The following is a 13,820-nucleotide window of genomic DNA, read 5'->3' on the forward strand; positions in this document are numbered from 1 at the left end:
GCCCGCCAGCTTTGTCTGCAATAATAGAAACAGGATTTCTCTTCCATTTCAGCCCTGAGTCCAATTCATCAAGCCGGACGCTGATAATCTGCTGCCCGGTGCCGGCCAGGCTTGGGGGATAAATAGAGGCAAGTGAATGCGGAGTTACAGTGATCAGATCTCTCCCGGCCAGAACAAAACCGCATCAGCCCCTCAGAGGCGGCGTCCCCATCAGCGCAGACACACAAAGGGGCAGGAAAGGGAGGGGCGGGCCCCGGAGAGTCCGACTGCGGTCCTCTCACCGGAAGAGACAGAGGAAGGGGCAGCCCAAGTCCCAGGCCGGGCTCCCCTGGGCAAGTCTCCTGCCACCCCGAGTCTCGGCTTCCCACCGGGGACACCAACCTCAGGCTGCTGGACGTGCTCAAGGAGGGAGTCCTGTGAAGGGTCTGTACCCGAGCCTGGTACGTAGCAGCCGCTCAGTAAGTGTCTGCTGGGGCAGCTGCCTCTAACCCTGCAGCTGTCCACGTGAAGCCGTCACACATCCTGGCGTATTGCACACGTCACCTTCACGCAGGGCACGCGCAGCCCAGCCGGCAGGTGTACGCCCCATGGCAGCATCAGTGATGCGGCACCATTTGCCCGCCCAAGGCCACCACACCGAGAGATGCTCCCTGCGAGCCAGGTGCAGGGGTCCTGTGGGGCGGGGTAGGGGCGAGCTGCCGCGGGACTCCGGGCTGATCGACGCCCTCCCACGTCGGGAGTCACCGGGGGCTCCATAGAACATCTCAACAAACGCTCCCAGACAGGCGAGCTGGAAGTCGATCAAACACCATAAATACCGCACAGCCAAGGCCGCGACTACATCACCGCAAAGCAAATAAATAACAGCCCCGCCGGAACCACGGCGGCCCAGTAATTTATGCCGCCCGCCCCAGAAAACTCCGTTAGATCCCCGCTCAGCAATGCCTGGGATTAGCAGGTCGCTTTCACAGGAGAGCCGGGCTAGTAAGCGGGAATCGTGGCACGCGGGGGTCGGGGGCCCACGGGAGGTGGCCTCCCCCCGACAAGGGACAGGATGGAAATCGCCATCTCAGCATGCAGCGGGGAGGCCCACTGCCCGGCCCGACAGCCTACAGACAGCCCTTCGCTGGCATCCTCCTGGCCCCCGACAGCCCCTCGGAGTGACAGAGGATGCGCCGCTCAGCACGTCTCAATCTAAATGGAGATGCGGGTCCAGCAGGAGCTGCCATCTACACCTTCTTGTGCAGGAGGCCCAGCAGGGAGGAGGGAGCCTGGGGCCTGGGGCCAGGGCAGCTCCAGCCCAGGGAGGGTGAGGGCGGCCGGGCCCCTCCTCGTGGCAGCCGCAGGAGCGGGGTCTGCGGGCAGCGGAGCAGGGCAGCAGTGGGCCGGGCACCTGGGAGGGGCGCCCACCACCCTCCCGGGCCCCACATCCTCCCTCACAGCCGCTCCACCTGTGGCTGCAGCCTCGTGGAAGAGGCCGTCATGGCTGTCCCCCCGTGGCCATCCCCCCGTGGCTGCCGCCCCGTGGCCGCTGCTCCCCACCTCTCTCTGTGGGTCTCACTTCACGGTCAAACTCCTGGAACAAGAACCTGGCAGTTTGCCAGCGGCCAGGCATCAGGGGCGCCCTGACGGGCAGATCTGGGGCCAGCACAGCACACGGTCAGAGCACAGGCTCAGGAGTCAGACCCGGTTGAACTGAGTGACTTGCTTCAGGAGCATAACCCTCTGCCTCCGTCTCCTCATCTGTAACGGGACACACAGCGGCTCCTGCCCAGAGGATGGGGCTTCAAGTGAGCTACAGCACCCAGCACCCGCCCGCACACAGGAGCGGCAGCCAGACCTCTGGTCCTGGCACTGCCGGCAGCCTGGGGAGGGAGAGCCCGGCTTTGGGGGCACCGGGAGTCCCTTGTGGCCACTGGCCTGGGTGGAGGAGGGACTCAGAGATCACGACTCGGGGGAACAATGGCTGCACCAGAGCCCAGGCATGCTGGTGTCCCCTCCAGCTAGCGTGCCACTGGGGGCAAGGCCCTCCTCCTCTCTGAGCCTCCAGTCACCACCCGCCCATCCCCACAGTGCCACGAGAAGGATCTGATCTTGTCACCCTGTTAAAGTCCTCCTGTAACTCTCCATCTTCTCCAGACTGAAGTCCAAGGCCGCTCCATCCAGAGCCCAGCTACTCCCCCAGGCTCTCCACCCTTCCCGCCATCATTGTGGCTCTGGATCCATGCCCCATCTTGTTGAACAATTTGTTCTTCCCAAGCAATTCCAGATCTCCATGCCACTCCCTCAGGTTTCTTCACTCTCCAGCTCTGCCTAGTGAACTCTTATTGATACCACAAAACCCTATCCATATGTCCCCCCCTCTATGAAACTGTACATTATTCTTTCTTTTTTTTTTTAATTTTTTTTTTTTTTGGCTGTGTTGGGTCTCCATTACTGCGCACGGGCTTTCTCTAGTTGTAGTGAGCGGGGGCTACTCTTCGTTGCGATGTGAGGGTTTCTCATCGCAGTGGCTTCTCTTGTTGTGGAGCACGGGCTCTAGAGCACATGGGCTTCAGTAGTTGGTGTGTGCGGGCTCTAGAGCGCAGGCTCAGTACTTGTGGCGCAGGGGTTTCGTAGCTCCGTGGCATGTGGGATCTTCCCGGACCAGGGATTGAACCCGTGTCCCCTGCATTGGCAGGTGGATTCTTAACCACTGCACCACCTGGGAAGTCCCTCATTATTCTTATAAGTAAAGCTAAGTCACACCTCCCTCTGAACTTAGTGAGGGAGGAGACCAACGCTACCCTTAGCCCAAAACTCTAGGAACTACTCCCAGTTCTCCACACCCACAGCTGTCACAAGCGCCGTTGTGTTAGTATGATGTGGCGCTACCACCCTAGCCCCAGCTGATTAATCCTGAGAGAGTCACCTGATTCAAGTTGGGCCAATCAGAGCACTTTGCTGGGATTACTGGAACTGGGAAAGAAAAATCCATCTCTCTGGTAGCCAAAGGTGTAAGGTATAAAATTCAGGAGGCTCCAGCCACGTGTTTGCCACAATATGGAACAAACCAGGAAGAGACCAGAAGCCCAGCATGGGAGGCAAGAGGCCAAGTGTTTCCTGCAGACCTCTGGGCTCAGGTCCCAGTGGCCCCTGAAGCCCAGCCCCTCCCGCCCTTCTCATTCCAGGGGGTCCAACCATCCTTGGATTCCATATGATGCCCAGGTCTGGTCCAGGAAAACCCTCAGCCCCACTTACTGTGAGTATTTCTGTTCCTGCCGACCAGAGGCTTCATCCCTGGGGATGGCAAAGGTCCTTCCGCACCTGACAGCCCCTCGAGAAGGCTCAGTGCAGGCCCTGCACTCACACGGGCTCTTGCGAGGCCCAGGAACTCATGTGATATTTTTATTTTTAGGTTTTCTTTGTTAAAGAATACTCCCCCATCACCCCCGGATTGCATAAGCTTCAGGCCCCACGGGATCCACCCCCAGACCCCGAGGTCCCCCAGGGACTCAGGACTGTGTCTTGTGACCCTCTCTTGGCCTGGTGCCCAGCACACGGAAGACACACAGGCAGTGTGGGTGTGTCCCTGGGGTCCTGTGGGTCGGGACTAATTTCGTGCTTCCTGACCAGATCCCCTTAATAACTCAGGCGCGTGAGCGAGTGGAGCCGCAGAGCTGGGGGCACCTGCAGGGCTGTTTTACGGCCTTGTCGTAACAGAAGCGTGCCCTTAGCAAGGAGCCGGGGACATGGCTCACACGGCCAGCCCATTCCTCACGGCAGTGTCGTGTCCGCCCGGGTCCTACAGGGGGCCATCTCGGCAGGTCACCGTCCCCAGCGGCCAGGGAGGCCTGTCCGTGCTAAGGCCCCTCCCCTGGTCCTCCCAGGACGCCCGACCCCCGGGGCCCCACCTACGTGAACGGAAACGTGCTCACCAGGGTTCCTGCCGGTAAATCAAACACGAATAAGCTCCCCCTAATTTCTCTAAGACGATATTAGCCGCACAAAACGCAACGTAAATGTTAATAAGACACGGTTGTCGGGAGGCCCAGGGCAGGCGGCCTGGGAAGTGGTAATTTATCGTGTGTTTGCCGAGGCAGGCCAGGCGCACACACCGGGGACAAGTTGGTGTCTTTAACTGGTGTCCTCTTAAAGGCACAGCGGCCTCTCCCCAGAAAGCGGCCTCCTCGGCCACGATGCGATATGCGCACCGGGGCCCGTACAGCTGGAGAGACACAGTCACGCTGGGAGTAAGTGTGTGGGTCCGGGAGCATCCCTGTGGGAGCTTCCTCGTTATTTCAGCAAACAGCTCAGGATCCTCGAGGCAGAGGCAGACGGATGCCCCGCCTCACTCAGGACAAGAGCAGCCGTGAGGCGTGCGGGGTTACGCTGCAATCACGTCTGCTCCCATCAGCACCCTGTGTCACGGGTCTTATTAACCCAATCTGCAGCTGAGAACACTGAGGCTCCAGAGAGTATAAGCCACTCCCCAGGGGGAGGGTCAGAGGTGGGATCTGAAGCAAGCCTGCCTGCCGGCCACACCACCCAGAGCCCTGGTCCCAGGAGGAAACGTGGCCAGGTGATGGCAGGCCGACTCCCACCCTCAGTCCTACTTGGTCTGGGAAGGTTGGGAGCCTTGCCCAAGGTCATGCAGCAAGGTCAGACCAACCTTGACCTCAAGCCCAGTGCCCTCTCCTCAACCCCCGGCTGGGGTGGGCGTGGAGGTTGAGGAAGGGTGATTTCAGGCAGGCAGCCCCTCCGCCATCTGCAGAGGCCTCCAGCTTCCTGGAGCCCCCTTATGCTGTGTGTCAACAGCTCTGCGGGGCTCAGCACACCCCCCGATGTCCCCCCCACCGTGGTTCCCAGCTGGCACCCACGGCAGAGGGCTGGGCAGGACTGCTGGGCCCAGGGAGCCTACCTGGACCTGCTCCTTCCACCCGGCTGGCTCGCACCCTCAGGGTCTCCAGGTGAAACCCACACCCGGCAGGGCAGGGCCAGGTCACTCAATGACCAGGGTGGCCACCACGGAAGCACTTCTGCCGCCCACAGCTCTGGCTTCCCCAGCCCACCGGGACCACAGCGTCCTCTCCAGCCCGGGAGTCCACACACCCCGTTGGTCACAGCTGCCCTGTCTCCTGCCAGGGAAACAGGGCTGAAGGCTCACGGGTAAGGCCATCTGAGGCAGAGGACTGAGCCTGGCGTCCCCAGACCCTGGAGAAGCCGGGTCAGGTCTGGAGACCCCAGACCCAAGGCCAACTGTCACAGTGTGACTGGGTGGGTCTGAGACAGGGCAGCCCTCCCCCACGACACGGGGTTAAGAAGACCACCTTGCCGGCAGGGAGGGCTCAGCTGAGGGCACGTGCGCCGGTCAAGCGGCCGTGTCTGCGGACAGAGCCTGCGCCCAGCCTGGCCATCTGCAGAGCCCCAGCCGTGCATCTCACTCTCCCTGGGTCACCTTGGGCCACTTGCACCGTTAGCCAGTAATGTCTCGCTGTCCAAAGCTGACATCCGGCCTCCGGGCCACAGTCCCCAGCCCAGACCTCCGTCCTCCAAGCTCCAGGACCAGAGCAGATCTAACAGCCCCACCAACCCGAGCTGCCCGTTAAGGGTGAGAGAGGGGCCGGGGAGGGGGAAGCGCCGTAAATCTCTTTGGAGACATTCCCCAGATACCAGACCCCAAAGTCTCCTGAGCAGGCTCGTCAGGGGAAGGAGGTGGAAGATGAGAATTCACAGAAACGGGCTGAGAACCAAAGGCCAACAGACAGGACTCATCCAGCAGACAACAGGCACAGGGCAAGAGCAGTGACCGCAGGGAGTGGGGGGCTGTGTTTTGTTTTGACTACAGCTCAGCTATAAAGGGAACATCAGCGAGGGCCCTTTACTCATCCGAGGGGGAGGAAGGGCCATGGGGTGGGGGACAGCGGGCCACGCGGCCTCCCAGGAGGCGAGGTGCAGGGGCAGGGGCGTAGCTGCAGGCTGGCCCCCTGCTCTGCAGACCACAGCACAGGTAGCCCCTCTAGCCAGTGGAAATCCGTCCAGGTTTAATGGAAACGTTAACCTCAGTTTCACCCGATGTCCTCCCTGTGCTGCCAAGGTCTGAGAACAGCGAGGACCGTCCCCGCAGCCCCCAGCCTCACGCAGACACATCCCTGGGCCAGCCAGCCACAGTGCGGCACCACTGGAGCCGAAGCAGGCCCCACCGACGTCCTCTCCTCCTTCCCGGGTCCCAAGCTCCCTAACACCCACCAGATGCCCCACGCCCATGGGTGCTGCACCCAGGCGTAGCCCTCAACAGCGGCCACCTCCCAAGGCGGGGCAAGCTGCGGGCAGAGGCCTGAGGGTAGGTCTGTAACCTACGCACGAGGTCAGCAGGAAGGGCTTTTCCCAATTACCTCAAATGCGGGAGTCTGGGTCTCAGTGTCAGAGAACACACATCTCATCATTTTATCTGCTGTGTCGGGGCCCAGAGCCGGAGGCCCTGGAGGCAGCCTCCCAGGCGTCAGGTGGCCGCAGCCTGCGGTGGGTCCCAGTGGAGGGTGTGTAGGCTGGGGTGGGGCCTGCCCACCTCCGGGGAGGGCAGATTCCTAGCAGAGCCGGACCCAAGCGTCCAGGTACAGGGGGCGGGCGGGGGGCAGAGGGCCTCGTGGGCGCCAGGGATGCCAAGGCCCCAGACCTTTTGAAACGGTCACCCCTCTGCCTGGGGCCATCCAGACCGCCCGCCCCACCTGCAGGACAGAGTCCACCTTTCACCTGGCGTCCAGCCCCTCACACATCCCTCGACGCCCGCTCGCTCAGCGCTGGCAGCAAAGCTCTTCCATCCTCTGGGTTTGCCCACGAGGTGCCAGCCCCTTGCACTGAGAGCCCCAACACTGAGAACCCCCAATAATGAGAGCCCCCAACACTGAGAGCCCCCCTGCACTGAGAGCCCCCTGCACTGAGAGCCCCCAACACTGAGAGGCCCCTGCACTGAGAGCCCCCCAACACTGAGAGCCCCCAACACTGAGAGCCCCCCAACACTGAGAGCCCCCAACACTGAGAGGCCCCAACACTGAGAGCCCCCAACACTGAGAGCCCCCCCTGCACTGAGAGCCCCCTGCACTGAGAGCCCCCAACACTGAGAGCCCCCCCTGCACTGAGAGCCCCCAACACTGAGAGCCCCCCCTGCACTGAGAACCCCCTGCACTGAGAGGCCCCCTGCACTGAGAGCCCCCAACACTGAGAGCCCCCCAACACTGAGAGCCCCCAACACTGAGAGGCCCCTGCACTGAGAGCCCCCAACACTGAGAGCCCCCAACACTGAGAGCCCCCAACACTGAGATGCCCCAACACTGAGAGCCCCCAACACTGAGAGCCCCCCCTGCACTGAGAGCCCCCAACACTGAGAGCCCCCAACACTGAGAGCCCCCAACACTGAGATGCCCCAACACTGAGAGCCCCCTGACTGAGAGCCCCCAACACTGAGAGCCCCCAACACTGAGAGCCCCCCTGCACTGAGAGGCCCCAACACTGAGAGCCCCCAACACTGAGAGCCCCCCTGCACTGAGAGCCCCCAACACTGAGAGGCCCCCCTGCACTGAGAGCCCCCCTGCACTGAGAGGCCCCAACACTGAGAGGCCCCTGCTCTTCCCTCCTAGACACCAGTCTCTGACCCTAGGACTTGGCCCAGGCTCCTCTGGTGCCACCTCCTCCCTCCCCGTCCAGGGCTCTCCAGCCCCTGGGCCCTCCCAAACCCTGGCCCCCTCGCCTGCTGGGCCGTGAGCTCCCAGAGGACAGGCCCGGCTCTGACGCCTTTTCAGGAGCCTGGCGCCCAGCTCCGGGCCTTGCACACAGTAGGCGCTCAGGGAACATGAGCTCCGCCAAGCAGAGAAGCAGAGAGACGCTTTGGATCCTCGACTGGCCTCCTCCACAGGGCAGCCGCCGATGCCCACCCAGGGGGCCAGGAGCTGCCTGTGTGTCGAGTCGGGAGGGGGAGGGTCCGGGGCTCTGGGAGCTTCAGGGCCCAGCTGCCCGATGTTCCTGACTCTCCCCAAGCACCCTGAGAAGCTGCTACCTCGACCCCCATATACAGATAGGAACACTGAGGCACTGAGCACTGAGTAACCTGGCCTGTGCCACGTGGGCGCCCAGGGAGCCCCTGGTCTCACTGCTCAGCAGCACTTGGATTTGAACCTGCTTCAAAGTGCGGTAAACCCCCTGGCCGACACCCTCTCCTTCCCCTCTCCCTCTGGAGGACCTGCCACAGAGATACCCTCCCCCTGGCCTCCCTGGGAAGAGCGTGTGGCCCACAGAGGGGTGGGGAGGGAAGGGGAGCCCCATGCCCCGTCCCGCTTGGCCCAGGCCCCTGCCACAGTGGGTCCCACAGAGTTTCCCGCTGGCCTGAGCCGCTTAGCGTGAAATGGACTTTGTGTCCTCAGCCCCGGGCAGCATCTCCCGACGCAGCCAGCCAGCCCCGAGAAGGCCCCTGGAGGCCTCAGACCCGCCCACCTGTGGCGAAATGCTCCTTCCCAAGGAGCAGGCCAGGCGTTTCCAACCACTGACCCCAGCACCAAACCCCATGCGGGGCTGAGTCCATAGCGCCCTCCCACCGCCTTCCCGAAGGGCCATAAATCCATGGCTAGAATAATCCCTGAGCCGGGAGCCTCCGTCACATCAGAGGAACAGGCTGCCAGCCACGTGGTAGCATCCTCCTTCCGGCCGGCTCCAGCCCCACACACTGGGCTCCGTGTTCCCCGCCTGTCGAGGGGGCTGAGTTATTTGTGGACGTGGAAGCCAGACCCAGAGACACACGGCAGCCACAGCTGACTCCCCCGGACGCTCACCTTGTCACCCCCCATTTATCCAGGACGAGGCGGGAAGCTGACACTGCGTGCTCATCTGGGCTGCAAACCTGTCCCCGTGCCGCCTTATTTACCGAGAGCCCAGGGTTTCCAGCCACCACGGGCGCCTGGTCCAGCGCAGGCACTTCATGGATACAGACAGGACCAGCTTCTCTCAGAGGCTAGAATGCTGAAGGGGAGGGGAGGGGGCAGCCACCGTGTTATTGCTGCTGAGGGGGTGGCGGCAGCGTGGCCCCCTCTCGGCGACACCTGCAGAGGAACGCTGTGCATAGCCCTGGTGTGAGCAGGGCTTCCGAGCAGCTGCTGAACCAAACGAAACGCTCCTTCTTGCTGAGTCTCTCCAAGAGACGATGCACCATCGCACGCCACCCCCTCACCTGGTCCTCCCCTTGGGGAGCCCGTCTCCCCCACCTCACCACACAGCCCCACACAGAAAGGAGGCCCAGCCCCGCCTCCCATCTGGAGCCCACCCAGACATCCTCAGGCCCCGAACCGCAAGGCCACCAGACACTTTGTTAAAATGCAGCACCACGTTCCAGGCCTCCCAACCACCGGCCACCGCAGCAAGGAGGTGACCTGTGAGCTCGGACACCTGCCAAGACCTCTGTCGCTGTCACATTAGAAGGGGCCGCAGAAGGATTTGCCACCAATCACATCCCACAGCTTGTCATTAAATATTGATGAAAGGCGAGAGGGGACAGCTATGCAAATTAGAGATTGATCTTCCCGGGCAGGGCTGAGCTAATGAGGGGACCAAGGAGGGCCAGGGCGCTGGGAGGAGACCCCCCCCCATGCCAGCCTGCCGTGGACGGGGCCTTGGGCCCAGCAGGCCCTGGGGTCCCAGCACCAAAGGAAGGAGTGGGGCAGGGAGGGACTGAGGCAGGCCGTCCAGCTGCCCAGCTGTCCAGCCTCTGCTCCTTGGCTAAGAGAAGCCCCTGCTTCCGTGGGCCACCCCGCAGGAGGGGGCCTCAGCCCCAGGTGTGAGATACAGACCCCACACACAGATCTCCATTCTGGCTTTGCTGCCTGCATGTTTTTTGTTTTTTTAAAGAAGGATTTGACTTTTTTATCTTAAAAGAATTTGCATAGTAAATCTCTAAATATTAGTGACAATTGTACTAGTGACAAATGTATATTCTTGAAAATTCCCTTTGTAAAAAACCTCAAAGAACTGAATTACATATCTGTTGTTTGTTTTTGCGGTACGCGGGCCTCTCACTGCTGTGGCCTCTCCCGTTGCGGAGCACAGGCTCCGGACGCACAGGCCCAGCGGCCATGGCTCACGGGCCCAGCCGCTCCGCGGCATGTGGGATCCTCCCAGACCCGGGGCACGAACCCGCGTCCCCTGCATCGGCAGGCGGATTCCCAACCACTGCGCCACCAGGGAAGCCCTATATATCTGTTTTAAAGAACAGCGATGTGTAAATGTTCAAGAAGGAATCACAATGTCTTCCTTTGTCTGAAAGGGCAGCGGCTCTAGCAGCATCCCCTCTCCTTCCAAAGGTAAGACTAAAATCATCACGGGGGCAGGTGAGGAGCTCAGCACAGGAGGATGGAAGCTTCTGAAAGATTCCCCCCTTTTCTAGAGAAAGGAACATTCTGACCGTCCAGCGGCATTGCCTTGTCTCCTTTAATCCTCAGAGAGCATCTGTGCCAGGCCCCACCACCCCCGATTCCTGGATTGTCTGAAACGGAACCAGTTTGTAAACGCACATCTGCTGGACCCCACGAGCCCCTAACCGGGCGCTGTGCCTTCTGCTTAAGAAACGAGTGGGTCCATCCTTCATTCTAGAGAGATTCTGATGCAAAATGGTTCCTTTCCAAAGTGGTTTCTTTAAGAAAGAAAGAAATGCATGTTCAGCCATCCAGAAACCTCTGATTTCCAGAAACAGACCTCCTGGTGGGGATTTCCTGACCTAGCACCATTCCCGTGCTGGTGGTGGTGGTGGTGGTGGTCGTGGTGGTGGTGGTGGTGGTGGTGGTGGTGGTGGTGGTGGTCATGGTGGTGGTGGTGGTGGTGGTGGTGGTGGTCGTGGTCGTGGTGGTGGTGGTGGTGGTGGTGGTGGTGGTCGTGGTCGTGGTGATGGTGGTGCTGGTGGTCGTGGTGGTCGTGGTCGTCGTGGTGGTGGTGGTCATGGTGGTCGTGGTGGTCATGGTCGTTGTGGTCATGGTGGTCGTGGTGGTGGTGGTCGTGGTGGTGATGGTCGTGGTGGTCGTGGTGGTGCTGGTGGTGGTGGTGATGGTGGTGGTGGTGGTCATGGTCGTGGTCATGGTGGTCGTGGTCGTGGTCGTGCTGGTGGTGGTGGTGGTGGTGGTTGTGGTCGTGGTGGTGGTTGTGGTGGTCATGGTGGTGGTGGTTGTGGTCGTGGTCGTGGTCATGGTGGTCATGGTGGTGGTGGTGGTGGTTGTGGTCATGGTGGTCATGGTGGTGGTGGTGGTGGTGGTCGTGGTTGTGGTGGTCGTGGTGGTGGTGGTCGTGGTGGTCATCATGGTGGTGGTGGTGGTGGTGGTGGTGGTGATGGTGGTGGTGGTGATGGTGGTAGTTGTGGTGGTGGTGGTTGTGGTGGTGGTGATGGTTGCGGTCATGGTGGTCCTGGTCGGCCTGGGAGATAAGCCAGGGAAGGCAACTCTCGTGTTTCCTCATCCAACATTTCCCAGCACTTCCCCTGCTTTAGTCAGACCCTCCATCTCTGTTTCTTCTTATTAGTGTTCTGTCCACTGACCCACCTGCTCCTTGGCTATAAGCCCCACTGGCCCCTGCTGTATTCAGATTTGAGTCCAATCCCCCTCCCCTCTGCAAAATCCCATCACCGTGGCTGTGGTCCCCACGCCTATCCTGGCGGCCCCTTAAACACAGCCTGCCTTACCCTGTTGGACAGGTGCCATGCATATTTCCTTTCACAGGGGCGAGAGTCCAGGCCAGCCAACCTCTCAGCCAGCTGTGCCCCTGGACCCACGGAGGCGATGCCCCCCCGTCCCACCTTCTTCACATCTGGCCTAGCCTCTGCCCCTGCCTCCCTCCCCCCTCCCCATCATTCAATGTCGAAATCACGAGCTGGGGTGGCAGGCCAGCAGCAGACTCAGTTTCCCCTACCCATGTACATGTGCTGGGTTAGCTGGGCAGACCCGCTTCCATGTGTGCCCTCCTCCCAGCACACATCTGGGCAGAGGCTGAGCGGGCAGCATCCTCCACACGCCCATCCATACTTCCAGGACTTTCTCCTGCCTGGAAGAAAGAGAGAAAAGGATTTTCCTGTCCCCCCACCAAACCTGACAAGGAAGGGCGTTTTGTTGCTGGGAGCACTGAATTTCTGGGGTCTCCCTGGCCCCTCCACCCCCGACAGAAGGGGCAGCTGGGGCTGCGTGTGACCCTCCCACCTGCCTGATGCTACACACAACTGGAAATCCAAATGGCGGTCGTCCTGCCCACAGCAGGGGCTCAGCGCCTCCATGCACCCGGAGGGGCCGTTGTCACTTAGCAGGGAGCCCTTTGCTCCATGGTCAGGTAGCGCGGTGCCCCCAGCTGACCCAGCAGGTCCTAACACCCAGTCTCAGGCCCTTCCTGCCTCCCTCCATGTCCCACACTCAGCGGGCTCTGCTCGTGGGGAGGCTTCAGGGAAGGATCTGGAGGAGCCCCTCAGCTCCCCACGAGCCCACACCCTCCTCCTGGAGGACAAGCCTGGGGGGGCTGTTGGCAGCCCATCCCCCGTCCCTGTGGGAGGGGTCCGCTGCCCGCTGGCCTCTCCAGCCACTCCTTCCAGTTCATTCCAAGGTGTTAAGAGGCAGTCCCAGCAGGACAGGGTGTGAAAGGCTGAGAAGCAGCGTTTCCCATTAACCCTCTCCACCCCGCCGGTGCTGGAAACCAAACCTCACTCCCAGCCTTTGTCCCGTTCACAGTGATGCTCGCTGGTAGGAATAATTAACACAAAATAAAACTGGCAGCAGCGAGAACTCTCCTGGAAAATGCTGTGCCTGCATAAAGCTTGGCAGAAGTGTGCTCCATCCGCTGCGGCTCCCGGGTGAGAAGCCAGGATGGGAAGGCATGAGCGCAGATCAACTGTGCAATGCAGGATGTGCCCGGAAAGCCATGGGCAGAGGAGGCTTCAGGGAGGTGGAAATGTTTACAAAGACAACTAGAAATGTGCATCCACGCCTCTGAGAGAAAATCGATCAGGGAATTCGATTGTCTTTGAGGCTGAACGTGGCCCCAAAGACAGGCGATCCCAACCCAGAACCTGGGAGTGTGATCTAATTTAGTAAAAGAGCCTTGCCAGTGTGACTAATCAAGGCTCTTGAGTTGGGGAGGTTACCCTGGATTATCCTGGATTTTCTGGCAGTGGGGGCGGGGTGGGGGCGGCCCGAGTGCCTCATGTGTATTTTATCTGAGGGAGGCAGAGGGAGATTTGATAACACCCAGAGGAGGCGCTGTGAAGGTGGCAGCAGACACTGGAGGGAGGTGGCCACAAGCCAAGGGATGCGGCAGCCACCAGGAGCTGGAGGAGGCTGGAAGGTCCTTCCCTAAAGCCTCTGGGGGGAGCTCGGTACGGCCGACACCTCGAGTTCAGCCTGGTCATGCTGATTTTGGACCTCTGGCCCCCAGAGCCTTGAGAGGATGCTCTTCTGTTCTAAGCCTCCCAGTTTGTGGTAATTTGTTATGGCAGCCACAGGAAGCTAATAGGAGGCACGTCTCCAGAAAAGTACCCCGTCGGGTGGTGTGTTAGTTTCTGGTGCTGTGTGACAGATCGCCACAAACTTGGCGCCCTAAGACAACACCCACTGAGGCTGCACAGCCTGTCTGTCAGACGCCCGGCGCAGCGTGGCCTGGTCCTGCGCTCGGGCTGGGCTGAGTTCTCATCTGAAAGCCCTGGGGAAGGCTCCCAGCAGGTCCCTTCTGGTTCTGCACCCAGGCTGGTCTGGGTTCTCACTTGCAAGCCCTGGGGAAGGCTTCCAGCCAGACCCCTTCTTGTTTTCACAGAATTCAGTTCCTGGAGGCCTAGGACA

The sequence above is a fragment of the Grampus griseus genome, assembly GCF_964374135.1.
Source record: "Grampus griseus genome assembly, chromosome: 2".
Classification (NCBI taxonomy): domain Eukaryota; kingdom Metazoa; phylum Chordata; class Mammalia; order Artiodactyla; family Delphinidae; genus Grampus; species Grampus griseus.